The sequence below is a fragment of the Haliotis asinina genome, chromosome 4, assembly GCF_037392515.1.
Source record: "Haliotis asinina isolate JCU_RB_2024 chromosome 4, JCU_Hal_asi_v2, whole genome shotgun sequence".
NCBI lineage: Eukaryota > Metazoa > Mollusca > Gastropoda > Lepetellida > Haliotidae > Haliotis > Haliotis asinina.
In genome coordinates this window covers 73,547,680-73,559,014 of record NC_090283.1, presented here as the reverse complement: position 1 = coordinate 73,559,014, position 11,335 = coordinate 73,547,680, and the positions used below count along the sequence as shown (strand labels likewise).

At 41.1% G+C, this 11,335-nt stretch overlaps 1 long non-coding RNA gene across 1 annotated transcript; it reads left to right on the top strand.

The window, feature by feature from the left end:
• Positions 1–7,265: 7,265 nt before the first annotated feature.
• Positions 7,266–10,452, top strand: LOC137282725 (uncharacterized). Its single transcript, XR_010956837.1, has 2 exons — positions 7,266–7,313; positions 9,584–10,452. It is a non-coding gene; the product is annotated as an uncharacterized lncRNA (long non-coding RNA).
• The last annotated feature ends 883 nt before the right edge of the window (positions 10,453–11,335 follow it).

The window sequence follows — 11,335 nt, the reverse complement described above, 5'->3', positions numbered from 1 at the left end:
TATTCCCATCCTAGCTCAAGCAGCTTGTACGTATTCCCATCCTGGCTCAAGGAACTTGTACGTATTTCCATCCTGGCTCAAGGAGCTTACACGTATCCCCATCCTAGCTCAAGGAGCTTATACGTATCCCCATCCTAGCTCAAGGAGCTTGTACGTATCCCCATCCTAGCTCAAGGAGCTTGTACGTATTTCCATCCTAGCTCAAGGAGCTTGTACGTATTCCCATCCTAGCTCAAGCAGCTTGTACGTATTCCCATCCTAGCTCAAGGAGCTTGTACGTATTTCCATCCTAGCTCAAGCAGCTTATACGTATTCCCACCCTTGCTCAAGCAGCTTGTACGTATCCCCATCCTAGCTCAAGCTGCCTATGCTAATCCGCGTCTTAGCCAAATGATTTTATAACCCAGAGTTTCCGTAAAATATGTCTCGCAGTGTTTTTGTCAGTGTGTAATACAAAACGGAGATGTTTGTCAATTGTTCTAAGGCTAAACAAAATTTCGGACAGTAGAGTCAGTTTTTCAAACCGAACGACTCTTTGCGGTTGAATATATACTTTCGGATAGGAAATACCATGAACAACAGATATACTATGCTCTACATTCCTGTGCATTCATTCAGCGGCGAAAGCGCAAATAAAGCAGTAAAAAAGAACAACAACAAAAAGTCCGGAAATAACGAACTTGGCATCTAAGGGGTTAAGAGGAATGAGAGTTACTTTATAAATATTTTTACAGTATGTGTTTGTCTAGCTTAACGCATGTGTATCTTTCGAGCAATTCCATGACTGATCGATTTAATCTGGGAGACCATCCTTCTAGATCCATCCAGAAATGGACATTAGGTCACGATGCCTCATTGTCGAAGAAGGGTGATGCACAGTCTGTCGTCAGCTATTCATATCTTTAATTACACGATATACGTACGTGCAACTGCACCCAGATGTACGAGTTAGTATCCGATATGAATTTACAGCATGCATGCAGTATTAAGGAGGGAGACCAAAAAAAAAATCGAACTTCACGTGCTGAATGCATGTGATTAAGGCACACACGGACTTTCAGTTAAGGCATCAACCACAAGGATTTTCAATTTCCCGTACTCGAACGTGAATCCGGATGATTTCGTTGGTAACATTTTTTGTATAAACGAGCGAGTGAGTTACATTTTGCGCCGCAATATTCCTGCGGCGGAGAACACCAGACATGGGCTTCATAAATTGTATCCATGTGAAGAATCAAACCCGGGTCTTCGGCGTGACCTCTAGGCTACCCCACCGCCGTGTGTAAATGAAGTTTTGAATACACAAAGAAGCAGTTTGGATAACAGTGCCATTAAACAGTGTTGCGATATGCAGAAACTGACACCCTTAACAGCATAAATGATGTTGGTAACACCTCGTAAGGATTTTATTATCAATACCTTAAACAGTGTCCGGTATCGGACACATACCCATAATTCATATCGATTCCATTACTAAGATTTATTACACCTAACCACATCTACCAATAGAAACCGAACGCTCGGGGAATATACCACTCTGAGAGAAACTGTAAACTCTGTCGATCTACATCTGTTGGTGATGAATTACTTTTGAATGCCAAAATCTTAATAATGCTAGAAAAATGTGTTTACCATCCTCCGAAACAAAATCTCCAAATCCGGAAAATTTTGTTAAATTATTCTCAACTAATGACTAATGAGAAATTATTAGTGTGTCAAAGTTTGTATCAAATGTATCAGCCTTTATAAGAAAGATTTACTGAGAATAGTTACAACCATTTTGTATTACATGTCTGTATTTGTATAAATGTATTCTGTATAATATTATTTACCTTTCCATATGTTTTGTTAGTATAATACATGTATGTGTATTCGCTCTTGTATCACCAACCGTGGTTGTTTTGGGAAAAAATGATTGACAAATTATTGTTGCACTGGTCTCAGGTGGTCGGGGCGGTGACGTAGCCTAGTGGTGAAAGCCTTTGCCCGCCACGCCCCGAGTTCGATTCCACACATGTTTTCAGTCAAAGGCATTTCAGTTTGTGAACTCCTTTCTGTCAGTATCAATCAACGGGTCAAACTGTAGAACAAACAAACCATGCCCCACATCATCATTTGTTAATTCCTATACATCGAGGGCCTGTGAAATCGGAACCCGAGTCAAAAGGAAGTTCCATCTCCATGGAATCGGCTATTTGTGACAACGTTGAGTCGTCGATGTCATTTTCCATTCAGACGTCTTTTTCGTCCTATTTGTTCAATGACAGTGATTTAAAATGAACGGGCAAATTCTGTATGACATAAGCATGTGAAGGCACATGACAACATGGTACAAGTCACTTACCTCACTCTCATCGACTTGAAAGACCACGATTGGTCGGGAGATCTTGATTGACATATATAATAAGTCTCGGGCTACGCGGATGAGAAGTGAGGTAACTACAACATAAACACCAAAAGAAGTAAATTGGTGCCTCACAATCCTGTGACTGACATTGTGAGAGTGCTACGTCATCAACCACATCACCACGCGGCCGATGCCTTTTTTCTCCTTTATTGTCTGTAGACCCGTTTAACTCGGAATGCCCACGAGGCACGCGTGAGCAGTGTAAGAGCAACGTTGTCATCTGTGAGATCGCTTGGGGAATCGATTGTTTTGTTCCCTTCACTGCCCTTGGTATATTCATATCTCTGTCGCAAGAATAGAGTGTAAACAAACCAAAGTAAATGGCGAGAAGCTTTGGGTGTCAGCTTCTTTCTTACGAGGGACACAATGTTTGTGCATATTCTTTCACTTTCATCAGAAGAAGGAACATAAAGAAACAGTGTTCATTACCTACCAGGGCCAAAGTATCGGGTTCATAGTTTTCACACGATGCCCCTGGTCAAAAATATCACTTTGATATGGTGACCTGACGTCATGAACAATGCTATGATGTCGCGTTTCATAGATATGACGTTGCGTTCTATATATTGTGACGGCGGATGGCCACTTATATGTGAAGGTACATTATAAGTTGTTCACTGGTCACGAGGGGGCATGGGCTATTATCTTACCTCACACATAAATGTCGTTTTTTGATTGGCTGAGTGCCCCGATTGAGGGGAAATACCCATTTATCTTAACTCACACATAAATGTCGTTTTCTGATTGGCTATGGGCTTTGCCGTTATTTTCAATGTACCCAGCTTACAAATGAGGTACATTGCAATGTACCCCGCTGCCAATGGCAACTCATTCGCCACTTCGTGGTAGTACTTCTTTACCCAGAATAACATTGAATAGCGCATGATGCACTGAAATTACCGATGTTTTGCGAAAGCAAATCGATGGAAGGGAGGTAACTCTAAATTTGCTTTTCTTCTGTCGCCTGCAAAATCTTTGAAAAGATTTGCCTTGCATTTCAATACATAAATTTTGAGAGAACTTTCAAATGTTGTCTCTGTCAATATTAACAAGGGGAATTACACAGCGGCGTTTTACTAAGACAATACCTGCGGGGAAAACAGCACATTAAAGCTTATAAGTGAGGTACATTGAAAATAACAGCAAAGCCCATAGCCAGTCAGAAACAACATTTATGTGTGAGGTAAGATAATTGGATATTTTTCCTTCAATTTGACGACTTCGGTAATAAACAGAAAAGTATATCTGTGCCTATATCATACTATAATTACGACACTCGCACTTAAATATCGTTATAACAGGAGCTCTCTCTCGAGAATTACCTGCATATAGGCTCTCGTGTCGCAAACATAGCATGACATGGGCACTTATTTAATATCTTTCACATATTCTTACGCCGTTATTCGATGAAGGAACACGAAGATTCGGATTATATTCACACTCCTTCCTCGGGTCGAGCAAAACGACGGTTTGGAGAACAGTTTTACTCCTTCATTAGGTGAAGGAACACGTTGTTTCGAAATACAACAGAAATGTTATACACACCTTAATATCGAAACAACTCTAAATTTGGAAGTTGTGACAACATTGACAGGCTAAATCAGGATCTTGCAATCGTGTGTTTGACGTGATGTGTGGAGTGAGGAGGGAAGGTCAGCATAGAAGCATTCAAATATGGCCAGTAAAATTTTAATTTGAAATAAATAGACACGTAGGATGTAAAAGGCGGATGTGTGGGTGTTTGAGTGTGTCTGTGTGTGTTAGTGGTGGTGGTGTGTGTGTGTGTGTTGGAGGGAGGGGGAATTGTTGGAAACACCGTCTAATGCATTTTGTTCTTTTCGCGCTGCTCCCTCTCTGCATAGGTTTGTTAGAGTTTAGTCGGATTGTCTTGACCATAATTTAATGGTAATGATATCAGGTTTAACTCTAGCGACACAACTAATTTGTAAAGAGTAAATATACTTAAAATATATATGGTTTCAACATTTTTCATTCAAGAAGATTATACATTGGTATCCTACAATATTATGAAATGCTATTACAACTTAAGTTCGGCTGTGAATCATTCATTTTCTAAAAAGTGAAGAAAAACTCATCGCCGGCGTCCGCTAGGCAAGATGACAACAAGTACCACCTTTTACTGTCTCAGCTGGAAAAAAGGGTTGATATTGGTTTGACGTGTCAGTTATTACTGTTTAAAATTCATAAAGGGAAATTTGAGTTACAATCGTACCTATTTTACACTTTGAATATGAGTACATGACCGAATTTATTGTTTGTAAATCGCTATACAGAGTTGACTCCCTTATCTACACCATCGGTACACAGTGTGAAGCCCGCTTCCTGTCCACTTTGTCGTGATATTGCTGGGTAGCTGTTACAAGTGGCGAATTAGCAAACTCACAACATCTAGATTATATTCTCACTCTCCATAGCAGTAACAAACCCACACTTGTCGCAAGAGGCGACTGACGAGTGAAGGTGGTCAGACTTGGGTGAGGGTGGTCAGATGAATTGGTTGACACGTCAAAGATACCAACCGCGTAGATGGACTCATGCAGTTTGATTTCAGGATTGTTTGGTCCAGACTTATTTACAGACCGTCGCGATATAAATAGAATATTGACGAGTGCAAGGAGTGTAGTAAAACTAGCCTCACTCACTCTTACTGTCAGATTATCTTATTCAGTTATGTGTCACAGAATACACTGTCAGTGTATGAAATAAGGCCCGTCCGACCGTCCGTGAAGGACTAGCTTTCTGACGGACGCTCTAAATTGACAGTAGCCAGCCCGATGGTCTGGTAAAAATGTTAAATAACATATTCCATACATCTGGGTAACTGTCTTTGGGTTGATTAGTCTGGTTAAATCCATTTTTGACTGTTAACATTTTTAAGTTACCAGTCCTGATGTCTTGCAAGACCTTTGGCTTATTTCATACACTTATGCTCTGTATGTACACTTGTCATTACTTGCTTGTAGTCTCGTATAGACTGATCACAGGAATCTACACAGAAACGTCGCTGTGTAAGATAAACAAGCATGTGTTATCCATACAGTCGGATGTCCCATTATTAACTCACCAATTTCTAGGATGCTGATAAACAATTAAGCTGAGATCACGGAGAGAGCGACATATTTTCTTGACCTCTATACAAATGAGTCGACCATTGTTTAGATCGCAGCATAAATAGACGAAGACGCGATTGATCCTGTGAATGCTGTCGTTGACTGAGATAATGACGTTGTGTGCCTCATTCCAATCCCTTCCTCGACACATTCAACTTCGATATCCGCAAACGATGTTGCGTGTTTAAAGTCGAATTTCGAGAAAAGCCGCAGTTGTCGTTAATGACACGTAAATCCTTATTTTGGAGTGTGTCAGTGTTACGGCTTCTGAAATGTGACTCAGAGGTGAGGATATAGGGTCATACAATAACTATGTCTGTAACGACGTCAGACAACAAGTGACACGTTAACCCCTTAAATGGTAACCCCCGAAGTAACCCCTCCACCCGACCTACGTTAGAGATCCACACGTGGGATGTTAACCCCTTTCATGGTAACCCCTAACTAACCCTTCCATCTGACCCACGTTCATCAAAGCATGCCCCCACACAGAAAGACCGGGTTTGATTCTTGTCACGAGTGAGTGAATGAGTTTTACACCGCACTCAGCAATATTCCCGCTATATGGCGGCGGTCTGTAAATAATCGAGTCTGGACCAGACAATCCAGTGATCAACAACATGAGCATCGATCTGTGCAATTGGGAACCGATGACATGCGTCAACCAAGTCCGAACCTGACCACCCAATCCCGCTAGTCGCCTCTCACGACAAGCTTAGTCGCCTTTTATGGCAAGCATGGGTTGCTGAAGGCCTATTCTACCCCGGAACCTTCACGGGTCTCTTATCACGAGATAGATGTGAGAAGGACATGTCTGGTGACCTCCACCGTGTTAATTCTAGATTTGTGCCAAATGCGACAGAAAATCTACCTTAATCTTTGAGAATAGTTGTTGACAGGAAAACAGAGACATGTGGTTTTATCAAACATCGTATTCTTTGGCCATAGAATTGTCCGTAAAGGAGACGTCTTGTTTGAAAAGAAACCGTTTAGATAAATTTACCTTGATACAAAATTATGATACATTTTGGTAGATCGGGTACAAGGGTAACACAGTATGTTCTGCAAGTTCAGACGCCACTGGAGGCAAATGGAGAAAATAGATCATTTTAGAATGGTTTGCTAGTATTTACAATTACTATCACGTTCATGCAAGCATGGCAATAGCTGATGCATGTAAACTGTTTCACACCCAGGGATTTGGTGGTGACATAAAGATAGATAGATAGATAGATAGATAGATAGATAGATAGATAGATAGATAGATAGATAGATAAGGATGAAGAAAGGCTTCATTACAGTTGGAGAAACATTTCGGCGGAGGTTCTATCGTAGTTTAAACAAATAGATATGTTGCTGTATAGTAGTTTGAGCAGTATGTTAGGGCATGACAAGATACAGACCCTTTGCAAAAACAGTATATGATTGACGGAAAGAAGCCATGCCTTGCATACACCACTAGCTCCTCACAGAGCCGGTTCAGCCCTAGTACCCAGCCCCATCTTTGAAACCAGTTCCGCCAACATCAGTAATCCGATTTTGTCATAACTAGCCTAAATATAAACACATAATGCAGCATGTTGTCGCCGATGTCGCATCTCGAGGCATGAGGGATGGTATGAGCCCAATTTCCGCGGAGGCAAATCGCCATATCCGCTCATATCTGGCCGGAAGCAGTTGACAGATATAAAGTCGTTTGCTCGCGCTTCCATTCAGTAATCGACCGTGGAGCCGTAAGCAGACGACCGTTCTCCGATAAGCGTTCAGCCCTAACGGTAAGTTTCGTTAGAGGGTATTTAGACATACAGCTTCTCATGATATACTGTTTGAAAATATTATTTATTCGTTGTTGATATAATTTTAACTTAAATACGTACAGATGAAAATACACAGGTCTATATATACATTTTTTCGAACATTTATCGGAAAGTACTGCTTGTAAGTAAAAACAAGTTATTTTTGTGAATTGGGTGAATTCTTAGTGCTGAGAAAATTATAGGTTTGTAGAACCGTACCCGTGCCCGTACAATAATATTGTGCTATAAGGTATCTTTGAAACCTGTTGTTGTCTTCAATATGTTTTAGTGGCAAAAGAACTGACTTTATATTTTTTTAATGACATTTATATAGTCAGTTGAAACCCAACAGTCAACCTATTCACGTCTTCATTGTCCTTTCGAATTTAACTATGACCAATTTTCAGTTTTGATATGTATATATTAAACTAAACTATTACATTTATAGCTCATAACCTTGCTATGAACCTCTACATTTGTAGCATGTTAGGGACATAGAGAAAGACATGAAATAGAAACGAAGCTTACAAGTTGATTGTTTTAGAGAACGTTGTTCTGGGTGCAATTTAGATTATACGTTTATATACACATATATTTAATTAAGATACCGGGAAGTCTGGGAGTACATTTAAGTCTGGGAGTGAGAGAGTACTCTCCGACATGTCGTTCCCCCTTGTTGAAATTCTAAGATTATTTCAAAATATTATACAAGCGATTACATCAAAATAATACCCATTCTGTTTTCTTCGCCTTTCAATCACATTTCCAACCGGAATATCTATTCAAACAGCACGGGATCGGGTGGTCAGACGCGTTCCCAATTGTGTAATTCGATGCTCATACTGTTGATCACTGGATTGTCTGGTCCAGATGCGATTATTTAATTTACAGACCGCCGCCATATGCCTGGAATATTGCCGAGTGCGACGTAAAGCTAAAGTCACTCATGGTACAATAATGCGTAACAACGATACAAGAATCTGTATCGAAACGCCGCACTCAAGCAATTAAAGAAATTGTCATCCATAAAGTTTGTCAATATTCTCAGGGTCCCTAATTCGGAAATTTTATTTCTCAAAATTTTGAATGCATTTCGTACCGATAGATTTTCCTTACATTAATGGCAACACGTGTCTTGTATACACGCCTTCTGTGACGTCTTTGAAGCTAAAGGATCCTGGGAGAAATATCCAGATACACCCTAATATGGTGATATCGCTGTGATAACGACGTGGTAGAATATGCCTGGTATAGGAGTGATAATGAGCGCACAATTGCATAATGTCTGCGTCAAGGTGTTGTCCTGTCGTAATTCAACCTGGACCAGCAAGCGCGTTAATCCCCAGTGTCATAACATAATTGGGGTATAATACTTAGTTTCTAACAAAGACCTCCAGCCTCTAGTTCATTAACTTCAGTTAAGCCTCGTGTTACGTCAATCCTCGTTACAATTAGATTGATCCGCAGAAAGATGGACGAAGGTTCTTGTAAACAACGCCGTCTTTGCTCTGATATCCCGAAGGCGTCATTACGGTGTGAGTGGCAGTAATGTTGTTATGCAGTGTTTTTCCATTGCTGCTCAGCGGTTGGTATGGTTTCCATGCTCGTTAGAGGCGACTTACGGGATCGGATGGTCAGGCGTGGTTTACACATGTCATCGTATCCTACTTGTGTGGATCGATGCTCATGCTGTTGGTCACCGGACTGTCTGGTCCACACTCGATTATTTACAGACTGCTGCCATAATTATAAGCGTGAATATTGCTTAGTGCGTCGTCTAAAGTCACTCGCTCAACCTGATGACCTGTATGCAATATCAACGCGGGGGATATCAGAAATGGCTTCACACATTGTACCCATGTGGAAATCGAACCCGGGTATTTGGCGTGACTACCTCCAAGCTACTCCACCTTCGGTTGAAAAAGCGAACTTGAACCACTGTAGTCCTGTTTTCATTAAGGTAGCTTCAACTAAATAAAATAAAACACAGAGCAAAACATGATCATTGTTTAGTTTTGAGAAAACGATTAATCTGAATAAAATGCCATGGGCAAGGAAAGCCTACTGATCAAAGGTGCTGCGGTTCACTTTGGAGAGTTGTGTCAGTTCGATTCTAGATTTTATTGGTGGTGGGTCCTTAGTCCCGTTCATGGGCGGCGACCAAACAGTAAACTTTTAACCCCCCAAAGGGTATTACATAATTTAAATATTTTAATCCTAAATATTCATGAATAATATCTTTGTTTCAGATGACTAAATTCAGCACAATTCTCTTGGTTGCCGTTATCAACGTCACTCTTATCATGACGTCAGCTATGCCAGCTCGATCGCCACTTGGATCAGTCAGACGTCACGCATGCGCGTACAAGTGTCTTGAAAAAACTGCCGCTTGCTTGCAAACGCGGGGGTGTCTGAAACCTACAATGGAAGGCAGGAAACGGGAGTGCTTTGAGCCATGCAGGACCGAGTACAAGACATGCGTCCTGCCATGTTTTAACCCGGAAATTCAGATTCGAACCCGAGTTTCAACACCAGCCAAAAAGGGTACCGCCACAAAGCCTTAAGACAGTGTTAATCGATACAGAGAACCCTTGTGCAGAGGAGTTGTACAGTTGAGTTCACTGACAACGTTGAGCAAGAGGGCGAGGAAACGCCAGACGACATTCTGCAACGAGTAGTCTTGTCAGACAGGAAGTGTGACGTCAGCATCAGTGGTCGGAGGAAATGACGTCATGAAACGTTTCTCTCGAACAAGTGATCACTGTTTTCGTTGTGTGTCCCCGAGTTATGTCAGTTTCCAGTTGTGTTTTGTTGTTCGAACATCTTGTTGAATCATCGAGAGAAAAAATATGGTGGACCTGTTCAGTGGCGTGACTACATAACTTGACATCAAGCAACAATGGATTCATGTTGCTACAAATGGGGCAATAAATGAATGCCTGGACGCTTTTGGGTGTTGCTAAACAAAGGAACAATCACTGAGTGTTGATGAACGACTGTAAACGCACGCTCACCGGAAAGTAATGGAATTTACGTCCCTTAACAATGTTGATATTGTGTCCCGTGTTAAGAGTCGTCTATTTTGATCCGTGAATAAAAGTGTTGATCGTTTTATTAACTTGACGTGTTATCAATTTTATGTCTCGGTTTCATGAAATAGAAACCGAGGTTCAAGGTCTGTCACTGCCTTCAACACGTTGGTGAAACAGAAGGGTGAGTGAGTTTAGAGTTACGCTGCTTCTAACAACATTCCACCAACATCACGGCGGGTGACACCACACTTGGGCCTCACACACTGTACCTATGAATCGAACCCGGGTCTTCAGCATGACGGAACCAGAAGGCAAAAGTCACAGAAATGATACATATTGTATACGGAAGGATAAAAATACATGAATGAACAACTTTTTTATTACAGTGAGACCGACGTTTCGGTGTAGGCTGTAACACTACCATCAAGCAAGTCCATACATTGTCTGCCTTCCGTATCCAGCTTAGGATTGCCCTTCAAAGAGGTTTTTACATACTGTATATATTAACCATCGTGACCAAAAAAGAGCAAAACCGGCGCAGACAAATGGGTTATGTATATTCGTTTACGTATATTGATGATGACACCGGTTCTGGATGCTACTGCTAGCAGCAGCACCACCACTGCCACTACCACCACCTGCAGCAGCAGCAACAGTAGACTTTGACACTCTAAATAAGGCTTTCAATGGCACTAACGTTACCCCGGTCAGTTGACGTAGGCATATACCATCTAAACTGGGACATCAACTTGGGATTTGTTTATCATACCCATGTGTTGTAATATGAAATAAAAACGAAGTTTACCAATCTTTATTTGAAATGACAATGAAGAACCTGATACACAAGATTACTCCCAGACAAACCTTATGGACCATTAATTCGAGAAACCATCCACACTTTCTGAATCATGTCCAATCAGCGACAGTTACTTTGACTGATTAATTGTCAAATAGGGCAATGCGATAAGA